At 38.2% G+C, this 23,247-nt stretch overlaps 1 protein-coding gene and 1 non-coding gene across 4 annotated transcripts in view; both read right to left on the bottom strand.

Annotated features, from left to right (window-relative positions):
- The window catches only part of DLGAP1 (DLG associated protein 1), a 617,521-nt gene that overhangs the window by 354,740 nt on the left and 239,534 nt on the right, over nt 1-23,247 (bottom strand). The gene's annotated exons all lie outside the window — the stretch shown is intronic.
- Nucleotides 155-261, bottom strand: LOC118663952. The gene has a single exon (XR_004970233.1). It is a non-coding gene; the product is annotated as a U6 spliceosomal RNA (small nuclear RNA).

Below are 23,247 nucleotides of genomic sequence, written 5' to 3'. Positions count from 1 at the left end.
TCCTCATTTTCTGAGATCAAAGCTAAGAAATAGGTCAGAAAAACCAATTAAGTAACAATCAGTGACTAACGCTCTAGGTTTTAAAATATTTGTGGTAAGAAAACAATGAGGATGGTTAGGGAATAAATGGTAACAGAGTAGTTTTTTTTTTTTTTTAAATATGGAATACTTCACGAATTTGCATGTCATCCTTACACAGGGGCCTCGCTAATCTTCTCTGTATCATTCCAATGTTAGTATATGTGCTGCCAAAGCAAGCACAACAGAGTAGTTTTAAAGCATCTTAAATATTTGTCATTTCCTAATGTTATTTTTTAGGTATAATTAAATAATTTTATCCTGTAACATATTCTGTGGTTTCCTTATGGGTGCTAATATTAAATTTGATGATGTATCTAATAACAGAATAAGCAGAGAAGTCCTTATAAAATGAGTAATAAATGGTTGAGAAAGAATTTTAAATGATCTCTCCCTCCCCTCCCCCCCATTACTTTAAACAATAGAGTTAAAAAAAGAAGAGAAGTGGATTGTTGAATCTTAGAACTGAGACTATTATTGGAGAAATTGGGGTGTCCTCTTTCCCACTGGGTGCTGGGGGTGGGATACATACGCTATCTCTAAATAAATAATTTTGAGAAAAAATTAAAGCTTGCTAACCTTAATATTAAAAAAATAGAATTTTAAATCATTCTATTTACAAAATTAGAACATATGCCCTTTAAAATAATTTGGTGAGGTGTGTCAGGAGTGGGTAGGAAACTGGTTATTGATAGTAAACTTGTCACATTTATCTACCATTTCTTTTGCTTCAAACCCTGGGAAACAATGGAAACAATATTTTTTAACCCGTCACAAACATCACCAAAAAGAGAGAAAAGACCACCATCAGCAGAAAAATTAATTTGAGAGATCTCTGAGAGATGTGAAGCAAAAGTGATCAGATTGAAAGAGAAATAAGGCAGGATAAATCACAGCCCCAAAGCTACAGCTGGAGAGATGAGAATGGTGCTGGGCTTGCTGAGTTAATAGGGGCAGGAAATTCCCAGGCTGGTCAACTGGGGCACTACCTCTGCAGTGCCTGAGGGGTTCAACATAAGCACGGTTGCCCTCAGGATAAAGTAGAGAGTATAGCTGAAAATGAGAGGCCCCAGGTGGCTAGTGCTACCTGGAAGGCAGGGTCCTGGCCGACTGACTGGCAGCAGCTTCCCTAAACCCGATCTTATAATCAGACCTGTATCCTCAGGGATGCAACCAGACATCTGCAAACATAAATATGAGCAGAGAACCAAGGATAACTGAACAGCTCCTAAAATTCAATACTATCAAAACAAAAGAAAGACAACACTCAACTATAAAGAGACTACCTTAGAAAACATATATAAAAGAGCTAACAAAAGGCTATAGTAAATGAGAATATTATCTTTATACAAATTAGAGTACTACATGCACTGAAAATACATGAATTGACAAATAACAGAGATCTTAGAAATGTAAATCATAAATATTTAAAAAAACTACAATGGGTTGGCTGAATATTACATACTATGTGTCAGATCTTATATCTGCGATATAAAGGAGTAGTGAGTGTATTAATAAACTGGAAGATGAAAGGGGAAGAAATCTCCCAAACACAACATCCATGAACAATGAGATCAAAAGCACAGGAAAAAAGGTAAGAGACTTGGGAATAATTCTACAAGTTCCAGCATCTGTTTTATTGGATTATATAAAAAAGGGTAATGGATGTAAAGCAAATAATTTAATTACCATATCATAGCTTAGGAGTCCTAAGTTTTTGAGTGAAAAGGATCCTGTGAGTGCCAGGAAGAGTGATTGAAGAGACTTGACTCACAAACTGCGGATACTCCAGAAAGCAAGGATAAATATGAACTCCTATGGCAGCGGTTCTCAACCTGTGGGTCGCGACCCCTTTGGGGGTCCAACGACCCTTTCACAGGCGTTGCCTAAGACCATCGGAAAACACATATATAATTACATATTGTTTTTGTGATTAATCACTATGCTTTAATTATGTTCAATTTGTAACAATGAAATTGGGGGCCACCACAACATGAGGAACTGTATTAAAGGGTCGCGGCACTAGGAAGGTTGAGAACCACTGTCCTGTGGGCTTCTAGGCAGAGCAGACAGGTGACTTAAAAGGAAGAGAAAGAGAATCAATTCAATAGGATCTCTTTCTTCAAGAGCCCTGAATATAATGGAAGAATATACTCAAAATTCAGATGGACACTGTTTTTGTATCTTTAATTTTATGCCTACCTAACCTAGTCATTTTCTTGCAAGAGGCATAGGTCTGTACCCTGGCAAAACAAGACATGTTTCTAAGGAAAAGAAGACTGACTATGAAAAATAGTGATGAATAAAGTAACAGGTTAAACACAGAAAATTGTAATTGATGTACAATGTAAAAATATAATAATACTGAACTGAGATCCCAGATTATCTAAATCTGGATCAAACAAGAATGGGCAGTGAGGAAGGCTGTAAAAGAAAGTTAAAAACATGTTCATGTTCTTATCTTAATTGGGGAAGGTTACAGATACTGACAGACCAGCTGGAGATACTAGAACTCTTATAGGGCTAGAAATAAGATTCTTGAACATTAGGGAAAAAAATGAAAACAATATAAGAAAATATAAATAAAATTATGATTTCAAACATGAGCTATCACAATACATTCAAATGGATAAAATCCCCTGCTTATACTGTAGAGACTCCTGCATCATGTGAAATAAGAAAAATCGAAACAAAAGAATGCCCGCTTGCAACAAACATATCTAAAACTAAATGACACAGAGAGTTATTGCAATAAGTGGATTTAAAAATATATACCAGACTAATAAGAAGAAAGGAAGTAAAGAAACATTAATATAAGGTAAAATAGAATTCATGGCAAAGAATACTAAACAGGACGAAAAGAGATATTTCAATAAAGATAAAAAGGTTCAATACAAAAAGATATAAAAATCATAAACATAAAACAACAGAGCTTTTCAAATATGTAAAGAAAAAGTAATAATTGTACGGAGTCAAACATCATGTTGAGAGACTTTAATACATGTATCTCAGAAATCTACCTGTCATGTGGTTTAAAATTTTTAAAAAGTGAGGATTAAAGCGCTGTTTCTCAGACTTTAGTGACCATATAAATCATTAGAAACTAACCCTACATAAAAAACAACAACACAGGTGTTATTCTCAGGCCATAATCTTTATTCTCATCCTACTCAAACAAGATATGCTTCTTCAGAGACTCCTAATAATTTATGAGTAATGTGATTTTTAAAAATCAGAGATAATCAAAGCTAATGTGGGATTGACTAAATTATTATTTTTGTCTTTTAGATATTACTATATACACATGTATGTATGTTTATAAATATATACATATATACACACATATATATACACACAAAATTTTACTCTATACACATGTATGTATGTTTATAAACACACACACACACACACACACACACACACACACACACAAATACTTGACAAAAATATTTCTTGGAAAAGCAAAATTATTGAGAAGTCCCTGGTTCCTATTTGAATCTTTCCTTGGGACAATTGAATATTAATATAAATACTTTGCCACAAAGAGATGATAACATTGGACATTGAAAAGATAAACTGATAAATCTTATAATTGTTTAAATTTTTCTGGTCAATTGTCCATTTTCTATTTAAAATGCTTCCTGATTTAATAATTTGAAACACAACCAAATCTCAGATTGCCCAAGCAATCACCACATTCTAAGGTAGAATTACCTCTAATAGCCCCATTATCTTAGTAATTACTATTTCAGAATGTATCATAATGACACTATTATGAAGTCCCTTACTACAAAACGTTTTCCTCTGATACTGTAATAGGTCCAATGGGTCTGCTCATTGGAGCTATCTTGCAGGAGAAGAGTAAGAAGCAATTGATAGCCTTCTTACTTTTAGGCTATCATGATGATTTCTCTAAGTCCATTCAAATACCCATTCACGTTACAGAGAGAAAGACAACTTTGTAATTCAGAATTCCCATTCTTCCTAAGTGTATTGCAGCCCCGATAGCTGTATTGCAAGAGTTTCAGTTGATTTAAGGTCATATATTTTGCTCCATTGGGAAGTATTTCTTCACACAGAAGATAAAGAATGTGCCCACATACCTGTGTCTACATTTTGATTATCTCTTGGTTCCTTCAACTACCTTGTGAAGACTGAGGGCACGTGCGATGCCTGTCTGTGTTACATGCCCCAGTACAATGGATATTGAATATTAAACAGGTAACAGCGGTTCTGTGTAGACATTCAGAATCATGTTTTTCTGCAGACCTTTTCTTTAGAACAATTCTCTTGAGCTCAGATAATTTAGAGCCACGAGGCAAGAGGCCCTGACTGCATTTTAAGCTGAAATCTGACTCTACTGGGAAGGTGAAACCTTTTTTTCATAGATGGAGACTGGCTTCTCTTAGATGTGATCTGTCCTAATTAGTCAATGTATTACTCATATTAGAAATCAACATTCATCTTCATCATCATCATCATCATCATCAAAATTTTCATCACTATTGTCTTTATGGTTTTTCCTGTTATGAGCTACATGTGTTAACTCATTGAACTCTCTCAACTCCATGAGGTAGGTAGGTAGGTAGATGTTATTTCACCTTGAACTGACAGCCCAGAAGACTGAGGCCAGGGAATTTAAGTAAGTTTCATATGGTGACAAGGTTAGCAATGCTGGGTCAGAACTTGGCCTCTGGAGTAAATCTGCTTGTATTCAAAATCCTGCTCCCCCACTACAAACAGTGTGACCACCTGGTGCATAATCATGGACATACTTTATCAGAGATTGAGATGGATGGGGAAGAGGAAAAGTACAAACTGTAGGAAGAGGGAAGATTGTGCAAACTGGATGGCATATTAAAAAAAAAAAGAGCCGGGTTTGGTAAATGCCAGCTTCTGATGCACACTCCAAGGTGGAAATATATACAAACGCTAGAAGATGCAGCTGATTATCTAAGAGGAAAATGAAATTAAGAGATCACACTTTGGTAAGGAGATAAATAAGATATTAAAATGTCCTGTGACCACGAATATAGCACATTTCCCCAGAAAGTAGATGAATTCATTTTAAACCTCCAACTTGACACTTTCAAATCAGAAAAGTCACCTTCAGGCAGTGCCATCTGCGGATAATGAAGGGATAAAAAGAGAGAGAAGCAAATCTAAAAATTCTGACAAGTGTTTTAATGCATAAATCAAAGTGACCTTCTTTTAATGTTAGCCAGAGACAAAATAAATAAGCAAAGAGGTTCTTTACACATGGAAAACTAAGTGGATAGAAATTCTAGTAATTTCCTATGACTTCCCCCCAACATCAGTTGCTTAATAAGAAAAAAAAAATCTGTCAACACTGGGAGGAAACAACATTTAGATGTTAATCACCCTCTTTGGAGTTCCTTTGCCAAAAGAGTTAATAAAAGATTATTTATAGCAAAGATTGTCTTAGTTCACAACTTAAACTCCGAGAAACACAATAAGCAACTAACCCAGTAAGATGTTTTTGGAGATAAAAGGAATGAAGCAAGGTCAATATTTTCAAAAGAAAGGCATAAAATGATGGAGAGGCATTGGAGAACATTTTTACAATAACCTATTTAGGAGCAGAGAACCTTATTTATTGGAATAGTTTATTTTGAAGAAAATAAATGAAATTCATCTTTTCCCCCACAACTAAGGCTTTGCAAAATTTGAAAGACTCATCAGGTAACATGCATGCAGTAGATGGGATGTGAATGCTTCATGTAAAACAAAGAGCTTTGAACTAGGAGCTAATAGATATGGATTCTAAATCTAGTTCTGTAACTGCCTACACTTGGGTAAGAATTAGACTTTACCCCCTCATGCATCTGTAACTTTTTGGGGGTCAGATTGTTGAATGGATATATAATTTTTAAGATTCTTTCTACTTCTAATACTTTAGCTAAGCACACTGCTTAATTATATAGTTACTATGGCTTGAAAAGGTTCAGCAAGTTTCTCTCACTTAAAATTTCATAAAAATGACTGCTCTATTTTGAAGGAAGCGGTGGAAGGCGAAAAGGGAGAATCCTTTATCACAGAAATAAGTTTATTCTAAAGTCTCACTGTTATCAATTTTCTATAATTTTAGGATGGCCCCCAGAAACTCATTTTAATCTTAATTTTGACAGACAACTCAAGTGCCAAATATTTTTAAAAGTTAATGTATGACTTAAAAATAGTTCAGCCACCTATATTATAATGCTAAATGTCTTCTCCCTCAGGGCCCAAGGAATTTTTTAAAAACATTTTAAAGTATCATTCTTAGCTACTTTATGTTCACCAAGCTAATAAACTCATAAATGCCTAATTGAACAAACACAACCTGAAGTTTTCTGAAAACATCAGATAAAGACCACTTGTGTTATCAAACTTATCCTTTCTTGTCCTGTAAATGTAAACATAAGTTTTCATTCAGTACATCTCATACTGGCATATTGTTGGCACTCAGGAAATGTTTCCTGAATAAATGGATGACTCACCACATCTAACACACACAGGACAAATCAAGTATTAAAATGTCCAGATTCCACTAAAGAAACTTCAATTCCTGCTCAAAACATTTTTCTCCCTTTTCCATTAATCTAACCTTTTGAAGGTCAAATCTTTAGTCCCATTAGTTTTCTTGACAGTAAAATCACTTAAAACCTTTGCCACTTCAGAATCATCACAATTTGCCAATGGGATTTTTCCTCTTGTTTACTTCGTGGGGCCGGTCATTTGACATTCAACAACGTTCCCAGATCATTACATTAGAAAAAAAATCCGTGGCCATCATTTCTCCAGAGCTTTCTTGTTTCAATATCTTGAAGTGCTGGTAATGGCAATTTTTTTCAACATTTTAATATGATTGCTAATTCTTGGCTTCTGGGTTGTGATTAGGCTAAACTTTTTTTTTTTTTTTTTTTTTTCTGTGTAATAAAAAATAACTAGGAAACAAAATTACTTCCTTTTCTTTCCTTTCTTAACAGATGTAAGAAAATGAAAAAAAATACCCAACCAACCGGAATAGAAAATGTCCTGAATCTCTAACTATAAAAGAATTTAGCGACTTTATCCCACTTGAAGGCAGCCATATTTCCTTCTGGCTACATTTACATGGGAAACATGTGACTGGTCCCCTAATTAGTTTGATGAATGCAGTCACAGGTACACTGTTCCTACAATATGGACAGGAAATAATGAATGGCCAGAATTTCATTGAGCAAAACCAGAGACAGCTGGGTTTGTCTGGCATCATTAATCTGGAAAACAACAGCAAGCACAGAATGCCACTCAATTATCTAGAACGTAAGTATTAATAATAACGTTAAGTTCGACAATAACAGATTCAACTTGACATGTCTTCGCCGCAGCAACAAGTCAACAATGTTTCTCATTAGTGCTGTTCTTTGTTCAGTTGTATTTAAATGCAACATGAGTTTATAATGTCTTACAAGAGACATGCTGATTATCTGAAGAGAATCTAAAGATGTTTAAAAATCAGAAATTGTTGTCTGTAATCTAATAGTGGAGCTGATTATTGGAACTGAACCCACTATAGCCCTAGGAGTCTTTCCACAGCTAACTCTCACCCTCTCTTCCCTTTCCTTCCCACATGTGTCCCTCTGTCCTCCCACCCCCCAACTCTAGTGAACTTCTAAGACCCTTGTTTTCTGGGGGCTCCTCCTCTCCAGCTCATCTCACGCCCGCAGTCCCTCCTTGCTCCATGCCTTCTGAAGTGCAGAAGAAAGAGGGGGTAAGAGATCAACCAAAGGACTTGTATGCATACATATGAGCAAAACCAATGGACACAGACAGTAGAGGGGGAGGGTTGTGAGGGCTTGTGCTTGGGGGAGGATGTAGTGGGGGAGAGGTCAGTGGGGGAAAAAGGGAGACTCATGTAATACTTTAAACAATAAAGAATTAAAAAAAAGAACTGAAGCTTCACTTTTGGTCATCAGCTCAGTATAGTTTTCCCCAATTATACTGTTTTTCTTGTCTCCTTAGAATAACACATTTTTGTAAATAATATATATTGTAATGGAAAGAGCTCCCTAGAGTTGGTACATTTGACAGGATCAGGCAGAAACTTGCCAGAACGGAGAGTTAACAAAGGACAATAATAAAAACTTCATCTACGGAGGCAGCAATGTTCAACCTTTTTCATCTCATGGCACTCACAAACTAGTCACTAAAACTCTGCAGCACACCAAAACTATATTATGTTTTGTCAATCTGACAAAAATAGGTATAAGTTTGATTTAGTCACACTGGACGGCTATTGTTTTGCTGGCTGTTGCCATTTTTTTGTTGACAATCTAAGGGAAAAGAGGTCAGTGCCCCTGACTAAATAGTCAGGTATTACACGTTTAAAACATTTTTGTGGCACACTGGTTGAAAATCGCTGCACCATGGCATTAAAACCTAGTCTATACCTTGGAAGTGTTGAAACTTTTTTTTCATGTATGGAATCGATGCAAAATGAGGAACTTATACAATGAAGTAGAAAAAAAAAACACAAAAGAAAAATCCTAATGTGACAAAACTAAGTTTTAAAAAATGAAGGGTCTGCAAACTATACTCGGAGGCCTCATCACTAAAGCCTTGTGCCTTCGTGCCAATGCTCTGCCCTCTCCATTCATAGGCACACCTCAGAGATCTCACAGGGATGGTTCAAGGCCACTGCAATAACATGACTATCACAATAAAGCGAGTCACACATATTTTTTGTTTTCCCAGTGTATAAAAAGTTATGTTTACACTATACTGTAGTCTATTAGATGTGCAATAGCATTGCCTAAAAAACAAGGCACACCCCTTAATTAAAAGATACTTTACTGGTTAAAAAATGCTAACCATCACCGGAGCTTTCAGTAAGTCATAATCTTTTTGCTGGTGGAGGGTCTTTCCTTAACACTGAGGGGTGCTGACTGATCAGGGTGGCGATTTCTTAAACAGGACAACAATGACGTTTGCTGCATCAATCGACTCTTCCTCTCAGGACTGATTTCTTGACAGCGCTAGACGCTGTTTGACAGCACTTTCCCCAGAGCAGAACTTTCCAAATTGGAGTCAATCCTCTCAAACCCTGCTCCTGCTTTATCAGCTAAGTTTATGTAACGTTCTAAATCCTTTGTCATCACTTCAACACCCTTCATGGCATCTTCAGCAGGAGCAGAGCCTCTCAAGAAACCACTTTCTTTGTTCATCTATGCAGGGCAACTCCTCACTCGTTGAAAGTTTTATCGTGAGATCGCAACAATTCAATGATCACTGACCACAGATCACCATAACAAATACAGTAAAGAAACGTTTTACGTTTTGTGAGAATTACCAAAATGTGACACAGGGACACAGAGTGAGCAAATGCTGTTGGAAAAAAGGCACCAAAAGACTTACTCAGCAGGGTTGACCCTAACCTGTAGTTTGTAAAAAAAAATCGTATCTGTGAAGTGCAATAAAGCACCATCAAATGAGGTGTGCCTGTATATTAAACCACGCTCCCGCTTTCCTTGGCCACATACCTGTTTTCATTCTTTCTTCACAGTATGTATCACTCTTGGTTATGATATAATAAGGGATTGTTTGCTGGATGTTTGCTTCCTTCACAAGAATGAAGGAGGCCCTGAGTCGGGAACTGGTTCTGCTCAGAGCAGGTATCCAGTAGATCTCTGTAATTAGTTTATTCACTCTAAGTAACACAAAGCGTCATGGTTAAAGAACCCAGATTTTGTCCTCTTTGTATTTTATCACCTAAAATGCAGAATTACACAAATATTGTTAAGGAATGGATTAAAATAAGTGGTTACATGTCCAGTAATTTTTTAGGTGACACGAATTTAAAATGTATGTAATTCTAAGTTGAGAAGAGCCATAATTCCCAATGGTGACAAAGCTAAATCTTACAGATGACAGGAGGAAAAGTGAGCTGTTTAAAAATACGTAGGTGCCAACGCCTTCTGTGAATGTAAACCAGCTACTCGACGGCCCTTGCAGGCTGCGAGGCCTCTGTAAAGGAAAGCACCTGAGACTCAAGAGCTCTGAACCACAGGAAGTGGCAAGTGCCCCTGACAGGAGCGTAAGCCGGCCCGGGGACCAAGCAGAATGACGAAGCCCATGGCGGAACATGGCCTAGTCGTGGAGGGGAAGGGCCTGGATGTTGGGAAAGTGTCAGGGCTTTCAACATTGAAAGTATTCCTGTTCATTGAAAACAACAGATACTTCCCTGCATGCCTTTCCAGTTTCAAAGTTTCATGTACACTGGATCCCTTTGCAGGGAAGTAAATTATTAAAGGCTTATGAGGCTTGACAGAGTTACAATGAGATGTAAACTTTACTATCCTTATACTTATCCTTCATGAAAGACTATTCCGTTTAACTAATAAAACTGACATGGAAATACTGACAGATTAAAGTACCCACAGTCCATTGCTGAGGCAAGCAGGACCAGCATTAGGTCACGTGATTGGACTCATAAAACTGCAGGGCATGTTTTCCAAGTTACACTCATTTATATTTAAAAGAAATCATTGTATAAACGGCCCAGTTTAAGATAAGTAGGGGGAAACACCAATCAGAAAGGATATGTGCACCCCTATGTTCATAGCGGCACAATTCACCATAGCTAAGATTTGGAAACAGCCTAAGTGCCCATCAGCAGATGAGTGGATTAGAAAACTGTGGTACATCTACACAATGGAATACTACACTGTGGTAAAAAAGAAGGAATTCTTAGCATTTGCAACCGCATGGATGGAACTGGAGAGCATTATGCCAAATGAAATAAGCCAGGCAGAGAAAGATAAATATCACATGATCTTACTCATTTGTGGAATATAATGAACAACATAAACTGATGAACAAAAACAGATCCAGAGACAGAGAAGCATCGATCAGACCATCAAACCTCAGAGGGAAGGTAAGGGAGGGTGGGGGTAAGGAGGAGAGATCAATCAAAGGACTTGTATGCAAGCATATAGGCCTAACCAATGGACACAGACACCAGGGGGCGAGGGCATGGGTGCAGGGGTGTGTGGGAGGGGGACATGGGGGATAAGGACACATATGTAATACCTTAATCAATAAAGAAAAAAAAGAAAGAAAAATTAAACAGACCTTGCCACATCTGGTCAGAAAAATTAAACAGACCTTGCCACATCTGGTCATGCGTGTGCACATACATACACACACACACACACACACGCACGCAAGATAAGTAGGGGGAAAGCACACTGGGTGTCTCTCCAGAAGGCCCATGAGTTGGTATTTTCAATCCTTCCCCACTGTGACTCATGTGAAACCAGGGCAGACTGCCTCCAGTGTCGCTAAACTTGAAAGTGAAACCCTAGATATTTCACCCATTGGATCTGTTAAATCCTCAAAATCTCAATTTTTCACATGAAAAACTGGTATACAAAGAGGTTATATAAATGCTTATGGAAATGCCAGTGCCACAATTTTACAAAACCCCAAGAGTCTTTCTCACTTACTTTTTTTTTTTTTTTTAATTTATTTTTTTAATTGCTTAAAGTATTACAAAGGGTATTACATATGTGTCTTTTTTTTCCCCCCCGCCCTTGACTATCCCCTGGCCTCCCCCACCCCCCAGCGTCCCATGTCCATTAGTTATGGGTATATGCATGCATACAAGTCCTTCGGTTGATCTCTTATACCCCTCCCTCCTGCCCCCCAACTTTCCCCGGCCTTCCCGCTGCAGTTTGACAATCTGTTTGAGGCAGCTCTGCCTCTGTATCTATTACTGTTCAAAAGTTTATAATGGTCTCTATTATCCATGAATGAGTGAGATCATGTGGTATTTTTCCTTCATTGACTGGCTTATTTCACTTAGCATAATGCTCTCCAGATCCATCCATGCCGTTGCAAATGGTAGGAGTTCCTTCTTTTTTACAGCAGCATAGTATTCCATCGTGTAGATGTACCACAGTTTTCTAATCCATTCATCTACTGATGGGCACTTAGGCTGTTTCCAGATCTTAACTATGGTGAATTGTGCTGCTATGAACATATGGGTGCATATATCCTTTCTGATTGGTGTTTCTGGTTTCCTGGGATATATTCCTAGAAGTGGGATCACAGGGTCAAATGGTAGTTCCATTTGTAGTTTTTTGAGGAATCTCCATATTGTCTTCCATAGTGGCTGCACCAGTCTGCATTCCCACCAGCAGTGCACAAGTGTTTTTCTCACTTACTTTGAAGTAATATAACATAACCTGGAAACCCTGTATTCAATAATGTTTCTTAGGTAGAAGAATGGAGCGTTCAAGGGAGGAAGGTGGTGGCGTGCTAGGTGTAGACTCACTTTTCCTTAAAACTTGAGGACTGTTAACACAGTTTGACATTCCCCGTGACAATAAGAGAAAGGCCACAGCTTTCATCCCCATGTGGACTAGCTAGCAATTCTCTATTTTACGGCCACAGATTATATTCCTGAACGTTGACTGTCTCGCAAATACATTCCCTTATGGATAAAGCTGACAGAGTGTGGTTTGATGAGCGAAACACCATCATCACTGCTGAAGACATCCATGGTCCAACCCATACTGGTGGGGCTGGTCAGAAACAGCATAAACTTCCCCTGTAAATTCAAGGCAAAGGGAAGGGGATGGGCAGGCTTGAACTGTGTGCCCCATTAGGCCTATGCTCACTTTCAAGCCTTCACTGCTTGTAGAGAGAAGGGAGCTAGGAGAGAGAGGGGACTGGTGGGAGGGTGTGTGTTGGAGCTCTTTCCATAGATTTGAGCCAAGAGACCCTGTCAGGTTTCTTTTTTTCTCTCAATCCAGGAACGGGTGCTTGATTTAGGGAACCACCAACAACAAATAAACCAAAAACCAAAATAACACCTGCACAGGCAGTGGGCTAAAAGAAGCAGAGGTCAACTGACCAGGGGAGAGAAAACAAGCAGGAAAAAAAAATCTGTGCTTCTGATCTTTTCACCTTGCAGATCTTACCAAACCACTCATCTGTCATCTATTTCTGGGTGCATAAGAGATTATATGGATGCTTGTCCAACTTTAATGTGGGTAAGAATCAGTAGCTTGTTAACAATGAGATTTCAGGTTCTTATCACTAGAGTCCCTGACGCAGTAAATCTAGTGTGTAGCCAGGAATGTGCAATTTAAATAACCTCCCAGAAGTGAGTCTTACACGCTCTTGGAGAAACAAGGGCCCCAAACAACTATTAACCAGCAAACATATCTCTCATAATATATTTCTGTCAAGTTTAATCCGGATATTAAAGTATTTTTTCATCAATTTCTTCTTCATTAAGAATGTTTAGAATCAAGGCAACAATAAAGTTGGTATCATAAACTAACCAGGGAGCCATTTCTTTCACTTTTGTTAGGTAATATCTAATTTTAAAGAGCATTTCGAGTCTGCCTATGTTCTATGAAAAATGCCATCTAGTCAAATAGCCATGTTCCTATTTAACAAGAATGTGAAATGAGAGAACAATAGATTTAAAGTTCTTTATGCCTAAAAATAGATATTTCATAGTGCTTTCCTCTATTAAATTTGCTTTTGAGGAATCAGAATTTAATTTTAAATCCAATTTCACTATGCCACACTATGACTCTCTTATTAATGACTAGAGGCCCGGTGCACAAAATTTGTGCATGGGTAAGGTCCCTAGGCCTGGCTGGTGATCAGGGCTGATTAGGGCCTTCCAGCTGCCAGCCAGGGCCTTCCTTCATTCCACGCTGCCCCATGGTGGTCAGCGCACATCATAGCGAGCGATCCAACTCCTGTCTCCTGGTAGAACTCCAGAGGGGGCAATTTCACACACACATATATATGCATATCTATATATATATGTGTGTGAAGATAGGACACTTGCTTTATATTTCTTAATTCTTAAATAGTTTTCAACATTAGTGACATCTGATGCACATGATTGCCATTAACTGTTTATATTAAAGGTTCTCAACCTTCTGGCCGTTTAAATACAGTTCCTCGTGTTGTGACCCAACCATAAAATTATTTTCGTTGCTACTTCATAACTGTAATGTTTTTACTGGTATGAATCGTAATGTAAATATCTGATATGCAGGATGGTCTTAGGCGAACCCTGTGAAAGGATCCTTCGACCGCCAAAGGGGTCGCGGCCCACAGGTTGAGAACCGCTGATCTAAGTGTTTGTAGGAATTTGTGCACTAATAGGGATTTGAAGTCCTATTGTAAAAACCAAAAATTCAAATCTATTTAAGAGACAGATGACTATAGTTTTAAAATTGTGGGCCCTGCTCCTGACCATCGGTATCAGCAACTCTGAGCAAGAGGCCTGGGAACTACTCTTTTTTAAAAATGTTTTATTGATTTTTAGAGAGAGAGGAAGGCAATGGAGAGACAGAGAGAGACAGAGAGAGACAGAGACAGAGAGAGAGAGAGAGAGAGAGAGAGAGAGAGAGAGAGAGAGAGAGACATTGATGTGAGAGCAAAACACTGATTGGATGCCTCCTGTAAGCCTCCTATTTGAGATGGAACTCGAAACCCTGGTATGTGCCTGGCCTGGGAATGGAACAGCGACCTTTAGGTGCATGGGATGATGCTCAACCGGGTAAGCCATACCGGCCAGTGCATAGAGGCCTATATTTTTAATTTTGAGTAACATTGGTTAAAATATTATTCCTACTGTTTTATTTGCCGTGTTTTTAGAAAACACCTATGTAACTTATTGAGCATTACTTTGATGTTCTTGTATAAACATGCATAATTCATATTACATTCTTATTTACTTTATGTTAAAATAGGTTTAGGTTTTTGACAAAATGACTTTGTTCTAATTTTGTTTTGTTTCATAACATTTTAATTTCTTTTGGTTACATTAAGGACAAGATCTCTACCACATGCTCATATTTCTCTTTCTGTGAAAACAATGTTTCTTTTTCTGGATATAAAAGTAATGCATGTTCCCTGTAGAAAATATGAAGACAACCAAAATTACCCATAACTGATCAAGTAGAGAAAATTTTTTGGTATCCATCATTTTGTCTTAGGCATTTATATAAGGATAGGTATATATTTTTATGTTTATTGTCTTACTTATGGATTGATTAATTGATCAATCTATTTCTACTTGGAATTACAAAATTCATATGCTATTGTTTTTTCATTTATTTTATCCTAAGAACGTCTCTTGTGGAAAAAAAATGGCTCTTTAACAAAACTTGTTTAACAACCTATCCAGTGTTAAAAATTTGAACTTGCCCTAACCCGTTTGGCGCAGTGGATAGAGGGTTGGCCTGTGGACTCAAAAGTTCCAGGATCGATTCCGGTCAAGGGCATGTACCTTCCTTGCGGGCACATCTCCAGTAGGGAGTGCGCAGGAGGCAGCTGATCGATGTTTCTCTCTCATCGATGTTTCTAACTCTCTATCCCTCTCCCTTCCTCTCTGTAAAAAATCAAGAAAATATATTAAAAAAAATAAAAATGTGAACTTGTTCTCTTCTTTTTAAACGTTTTTTGTGCTTGACTCTAATCAAGGACAGCATGCTTCAAGGAACAGGTATCAACTTGATGGGGAACATATCACGTACTCAAAACTGCATATCCTAAGTCTATGAATCAGGAGGGTTTTCTGTACTTACGGGACATAAATATAGAACAGATCACTCCATACTGTTCTATATATACTAGAAGAAAATTGCTGAAGCAGGCCAGGCAGTCTCAGGGCAACTGAATAGTAAATTAAATGCATAAATGAAAACGGAGAGGGAAAACACTATTTGCAGAAGCTTTCCAAATGTCAACCTCTTTAAAAATCAAGAAGCTAATTATTTACTGCACAGACAAGTCACCAAGGCAGGAAAAAAAAAATATGGGCTGCCTTGGGGTTTGATTATTTCCCCCAAGCAGTGATTATATGCATCAGCATCCTATTCACTGCCATGCTAATTAGGAGCTTCATCTTCATTGAAGAATCTGCTTCCTTTGTTTGATTCAGCAAAACCAGCTGAAATCAGAAGTCTGTTCCTTAGGAAACCTTTATCCTCTCCTTCTCAAGCATCCTGCTTGATCTCAGCCCCCAAAAACAAAATGTGTTTTTCTTGCTTTAAACATAAAGGGTTTCCTTAGGTAACCTCGGAGCGTAATTACCTGGTCCAGGCAAACAAACGGAAACGGCCTCCTGCCATTTCCCCCGACCGGAATCCCTCTTCCTTCCATGTTTCAGAGGTGTCTCTATTTTCATTCCCTTTTGAATTCTGGAACTTCTTTTGAAAGTGATTATTGTCTTTGCCATCAACATGGTTTGACTTAATAATTTGGGAATTTCAATAAACTTAAACTGGGCGGAAATAGGAAAAGAAGGTCTTTCATCCCAAATAAATACCTTTCACTTATTTTATTTACCTCTTCCCAGTGGTGACAATGAAGCTCAGAAATGGGAAATGGTGCTGAGTGGCATGGGAGAAGGTGTGGGGAAGGACTTTGGAAAAATTGTTGCATCAAACTTAGAAAAGAGAAGGCTGAGAGGGCATTCCACAGAGCACTGTGTTTTGAATAGGTCTAGCTTGCCATTTGCTGAAAAGAGCCTGGATTTAGTCATTCAACTGCCATCTCAGTCTCAGTCTATTCAGCCTTAAGACCAAATAATAAAGTATAAACAAGTCTTTTTTCTAAATTGTAAAGTGCTAAGTAAAAAGTGGCTTTATTATCATTAACTTATTTTTTTTTTAATTATTTTTATTGATTTCAGAGAGGAAGGGAGAGGGAGAGAGAGATAGAAACATCAATGATGAGAGAGTATCATTGATTGGTTGCCTCCTGCATGCCCCCTACTGGAGATCAAGCCCACAACCCAGGCATGTGCCCTTGACTGGAATCGAACCTGGGACCCTTCAGTCCGAAGGCCGACGCTCTATCCATTGAGCCAAACCAGCTAGGGCCATTAACTTATTAATATATGTCTTGAGTAGACATCATTCAAATTCTAGAAAATAATTCTAAATTGAAATGCCACCGACTGGCTACACATTACTAACTGGAATCAGTTGATTTAGGCCGAACTATCCACGTGGCTGGAGTGAGGACACCGCAGTAATTACTAAAATACTTCAATATGGATGAAAAGTCATTTTCATAGTCACAATTGGCTGGGATATTTAAAAAGGTAATGGTTTGATTTCTGTTCCTTTTAGCTCTTTGTTAGAATTGATATATTATTGGATGTGTCTTTCTGATACTGTGCTCTCCATGGCAAGGGAATATAAATCAGCAAAAGATACTATTCCTGCACTCAAAGAGGGAACTATATGGGTAAAAGCCAAGTGGAGAACAATTTTTGCAGCTCCCACCAAAACTGGAAATCTTTTACCCTCCTGGGGGTCTTGAGTAGCGCAAATACATATGAGGTTCTCAGTAAATGAAGGTTGACTGCTGAAAAAAATAGCTTATTCATTAGTATAAGCATTTAATGCTATAAAATTTCCTTTTTAAGTACCGCATAAGCTGTGTCTCACAAGTTCTGATATTTGTTTTCATTTGCATTCCACTCAAAATAACTTTTAAATTCCTGTTGTAACTTTTTCATTAACCTGTGGGTTTCTTAGAAAAGAGTTTTCTCACTAGCTCTATTGGCATGTAACTGACATATAACATTGTGTAAGTTTAAGGTATAAAATGTAATGTCTATATATGACCAGACGTCCTTCCGAAGGAAATTGGGGCTGCGAGGGAAGCCCGGATCCCAGGTGCCTGCCAATGGCTGGAGGGAAGAAAGGCCTACTCTTGAACAAATTTCGTGCATCGGGCCTCTAATATCTATATATCTATATATCTATATATCTATATATCTATATATCTATATATCTATATATCTATATCTATCTATCTATCTATCTATCTATCTATCTATCTATCTATATATATAACTATAATAAGGTTAGTTATTACCTCACACAGTAAATTTTATTTTGTGCTGAGAACTTTTAAGATCTACTTCTTAGCAACTTTCAAATATATAATACAGTGTTAACTATAGTCACCATGCTGTACCTTATATTTCCAGAATTTGTTCATCTTATAACTAGAAGTTTGTACCCTTTGACCACCTTCACCCATTCCTTCCCTGCTCCCTTTCTCTGGCACCCATCAATCTTCTTCCTCCTTTTCTTTTCTTTTCTTTTCTTTTCTTCTCTTTTCTTTTCTTTTCTTCTTTTCTTTTCTTTCTTTTCTCTTTCTCTCTCTTTCTCTTTCTCTTTCTCTTTCTCTTTCTCTTTCTCTTTCTCTTTCTCTTCTTTCTTCTCTCTCTCTTTCCCTCCCTCCCTCCCTTCCCATATTTTTATTTATTTCAGAGCAGAAGGGAGAGGGAGAGAGGGATAGAAACATCAATGATGAGAATCATTGATCCGCTGACTCCTGCATGCCCCATACTGGGGATCAAGCCTGCAATCCAGGGGTGTGCCCTGAACAGGAATTGAACTGGTAAACTCTTGGTTCATGGGTCGACACTCAACCACTGAACCACATTGGCCAGGCAAGATCTCTCCTTTTTCTTAATGCAGGCATTTGTTGCTATAAACTCTTCTCTTAGAACCACTTTTGATGCATCCCATAAGTGTTCCCATTTTCATTTGTGTCAAGATATTTTTTGATGTTTTCCTTGATCCATTGGTTGTTCAGGAGCTTGTTGTTTAATCTCCACATATGTGTGAATTTTCCATTTTTCTTTTTTTGCTTTAGGACAAATAAAGCTCTATTTCACGTAACTAGGAGACAAGTCTATTATCAGCTGTCAAAATTCTTGGTGAACTTGACCACTCTTGAAGAAAACAAGTGGAATGATTACATTTGTAGGAAATAAGCAAGCTTGCTTATTTTTTCCTTCTGTTTACTGTTTATTTTTAAATAATAGCAAGAATGGAAAATAAGCTCAAAATGATCTAAAAGGGCTAGAGACACTGGAATTGTTTATTCACCCTCTTAAGTGAGCAATTACACAACTGCAGCAGCTGCCTTTTTAAGGGCCTCATTTCTTCAGGGGTTACCTAGGCCTGCCTCCCACTTCCAGCCTGCCCTGCATTTGGTGCCTCTGAGCCTGGAGCTGCAGTGGGCTTCCCATTGGTGAGAGTGCCTTGGCGTTGAGCATCATGTGCTCTTCCTCTGTCCATTCATTATTCTCCCCCGTCCCCCCATCCCTGAGATCCTAATTGATTTTTAATCCAAAAATATATAATTAAATGTTTTTGGTTTAAAAAAGTACAACCAACACACTAACGCGAAAGGCTCCCTTGTCAATTATATTTCTTCTTCTTGGATTTGAATGTTTGTATCCTTTGCTTAAGTTTGTCATCGATATTTTTCTTATTTACATGTAGAAGTTCCTCATATATTTGTACTACTTGTTCTTTGTGGGTATTTGTACCAGTCATTACCTTGCCTTTTAACTGTATCTATGTGCTTTAAAATTAGTTGTGAATTTTTGAAATGGTGATGCCAATGTATCGGCTTTTTTTCTTTATACCTTTTTTGCATTTAGTATCTTTTTTCTAGAAAAGTCTTCCCTACTCCAAAGTTATAAATGTATTCCCCATTTTTTAAATTGCTCTCTGGGGTTTAGATTTTTCTACATTTAAAAAACTAGGTTATACATTTACATGCTTGAAAAAATCAGCTATATAAAAAGATATGTACTAGAAAGTCTTGCTACCCACTCTGAATTTGTTCTATTTATCCTCTTGCCACTATATTTACCCATTTAATTTAGCTTATTCTTCCAGAGCTCCCTAATATACACACACACATGCAAATATATATTTGTAACTGCTTATCTATCTATTAGAGGCACAGTGCACGAAATTCATGCGTGGGTAGGGTCCCTAGGCCTGGCAGGTGATCAGGGTTGATTGGGGCCTTCAGGATGCTGGCTGCAGCCTCCCTTCCTCAGTGGCCAGCTGCCCGCCGGGGAACCCCATGGCCAGATTGGAAATGGGCGTGGGTAATGACGTCATGTAGCAATGCCCAGCTTTCTCTTCCTAGCAATGACTAACCCCCTTGCAGTTTCTTCAGCCCGGGAACACGACCTGGTGCAAACAATTTACACTGTAACCAAATGCTTGTGAAGCATTTTTCCGTGCCTCATCTCATTTAATCCTCACAGAAGTCCTGAAGTAGGTACAGAGGAGACTCGGTGGAATCCTATTTTCTTTTCATTAGCCAGAAAACAGAGATTTAGAAAGCTCAGAAACTTGACTCAGCTGAAAAGAAGACATGGTGGACCTTGAAAATGACTTCGGGTTTCCTCACTGTGAAGAATATAGTCAAACACTGCTGCAGTTAAATATTTTACCCTTTGTTCTCCCTGTGTGATCTACAATAATAACCTGCTTTGTGTTGATGTTACTGCTGTATTGCTGACAATTACCTGAAAGAGAAGTTGGGGTGCTTACTGGGCTGGAAAAAGTTTAGCTACATCAGAAAGCAGGTCTAATTAAACAAGTTTACTCTAAATCTATAAAAGGCTAAGTTGACTCGCACATGCGTGACACATATAAAGCTCTCAATGGTGCCAAATGCACACGTGTATTTTGATCTGTCATTGTCGATTGTGAATTTGGTTGACACTTCTATTATAGAGAAAGGGCGAATAGCAATAGTAAAATATTTCTTCTAATTAATTTCCTTTCAATGTGCACCAGGTCACAAGTATATCTATAGATGAACATAAATAAATGCATATATATATAAACATATGTATGTATATAGCCTACTTTACTAAACAGAAGAATGCCTTAACACTTTAGTATACCAATAAGGCTAGAATTTTAAAAATAATCTGATGTAAGAATTTAATTTTCCCCCCTAAATAGATGTTTGACTTAACTTTTTCTTGCTGTCTCTCTTTCCCAACTGTGCTGAGGTACCACTGTGGTGTCTCTTGCCTCACCTTCTGGAAAGCGTAAATTTTCCTTTGAGAACCCACATCTGACCTAGTGGCAGCCTTATGGGGTGTGTAAATTGAACCAATGCTCAGGATTGGGATGGGCCCAGCAGTCGCTTATCATAATGGCCATATTAGGTTTAGGTATGTAATCTAAGCCATGTAGAATGAAACTTAAAACTTTGCATGGAATGCTGAGCAGCGATGGCCACTTTTACACAAGATATGAGAGAAATCCTCCTCACACCTACGAGGGGGCCCCACTATCGAATAAAACCCACATCATGTAACACAGAGCAGACAAAAGGAAGACACAGGATCATTGGAGATGTTTGTAAAGCTCTTGGCTTAAGCACTACCTGAAGCCATTGTTCATGTCCCCTCAGACTTTTCAGTTACATGTGCCGAGAAATGACCTTAATTTTTAAGATAATAGAAATGAGGTTTTCTGTTACCTGCAGCAGAAATAATCACACCTGACATAGCTCATTTTACCTTACAGTAAGTATCTACACGTCCCTGAATGTGCTCTGGTGCTCATTTCTGTTCTCACAAGCAGTTACGTCCATTCTTGTGCCAACATTAAATTGTTTTAATTGCTTTATACTTTTTTGTGTTGGGAAACTCTATTACTCAGTCCCATGTCTCTAAATAGGGATTTCCCACTCCTGTGTCTCCCCCAGGAGAAGCAATTTATTTGAGAAAATGAAGCTCTTGACGTGGTCTCTGGGCCTGGCAGGACCTGCAAGCCTGTGCCCCCCCCTGTCCGCTCCCCTCCTAGGTGAGGTTCCTGGCGGTGCGTTCCCCCACCTGTCCCGCCTGTGGCCTGGCGGGTAAGTTAAAGTTGAGGGAAGAAAGAGGAAGCCCACGCTGCATTCCCCCCTTTGGCTTTATCGCCAGTGAAGGAAATTGTATTTCAATTATTTCACAATCAGGAAGAGCACCTGGGAGGGGGTGGTGTTTGAAACCCTCGGCAGTACGTTTTGATACCTGGTAGAGAAAGTGTCTCTTGTTATTTTTTTCCTACTTCTTCGTCAAAATTTCAGAGGTAGAAAGACCATTTTAAAGTTAACTGTAAATTCAATCTCAAGTCATAAATTACTTCTAATACTTTAGCCTTGTTACCTAAAGTCTTATTATACTCATTTATCATTGAGTTCGTGAATGAAATGCATCTAATTCAACTCAGCAAATTTGATTTAGCTTTGACCTTTAGGGTTAATACAAAGAAACATGTAGATGACAGAAATTCATTGTTATCTAAGATAATTTAAGAACAATCTATTTCTAGAAATGTTCATTGCCTCTTTAACCCCAATCCAAATATCTAGGAAAAGAAGGATTTAAAAGCACCAATTAAAAACAACAAAACCTATTTAACTTAAAAAAGAAACTTAGAATATTTTTTTTTAAGGAGCAGCAGTTGCTTACTTTTTATAGTTTAGAAATAATACATGGCAGGGAGAACACACATTCCTTATATCTACTCAGAGAGCAGCATAGCCAGTGCCAAGATACTGCACTATAAAATACTACAGTAGTATACTATAAAAAAACTGACATCACTATAGGTCATACAGAATCCTGGACCCTTCCCAACAGCTCGGCACACACAAAACGTCTTTCTCTGAATTTGCTGCTTTTACAACCACTACATGAGGATCTTATTGGCTGACACAAGGCTGCCCTATCAGCTGTCATGTCCCCAAACCCTGCATGTATCACCTTTCCACATTCGGAGATGCGTAGGGAGGGAGTCCTTCCTGTGCGTAGGAGTGGGTAGGAGAAACGTCATTCATCTTTGGAAATTTTAATACTGACCATTGCATTTCCTTGAGCTCTTTTTTATTTTTATTGAGTTCAGAGAGGGAGGGAGAGGGAGAGAGAGATAGAAACGTCAATGATGAGACAGAATCATTGATCGGCTGCCTTCTGCAAGCCCCCTACTGGGGATTGAGCTCGAAACCCAAGCATGTGCCTTGACTGGGAACCAAACCCTGAACTCCTGGTTCATAGGCTGACGCTTAAACACTGAGCCCACCAGCACCCTTGAGCTCTTTTAATGGCACAGACCAGAAAATGTGCTCCCACACTTGCTACAGCAACCCCATCAGGTGCCTGTAGTACTCCTATTCAGCCAGCAGAGGGAGCAGAGGCACAGAACTTTGGAGACCTAGTCATGCACTGCTTATCTTCACAAAGGGCAACCCCCCACCAAACTGTGTTTTCCTTAGAAAAACAGTGCAGAGAAAAATAGCATTTTTGAAGAAGGG

Source organism: Myotis myotis, unplaced genomic scaffold (assembly GCF_014108235.1).
Source record: "Myotis myotis isolate mMyoMyo1 unplaced genomic scaffold, mMyoMyo1.p scaffold_m19_p_9, whole genome shotgun sequence".
NCBI classification, from domain to species: Eukaryota; Metazoa; Chordata; class Mammalia; order Chiroptera; family Vespertilionidae; genus Myotis; species Myotis myotis.
This window is presented reverse-complemented; position numbering and strand designations above follow the sequence as displayed.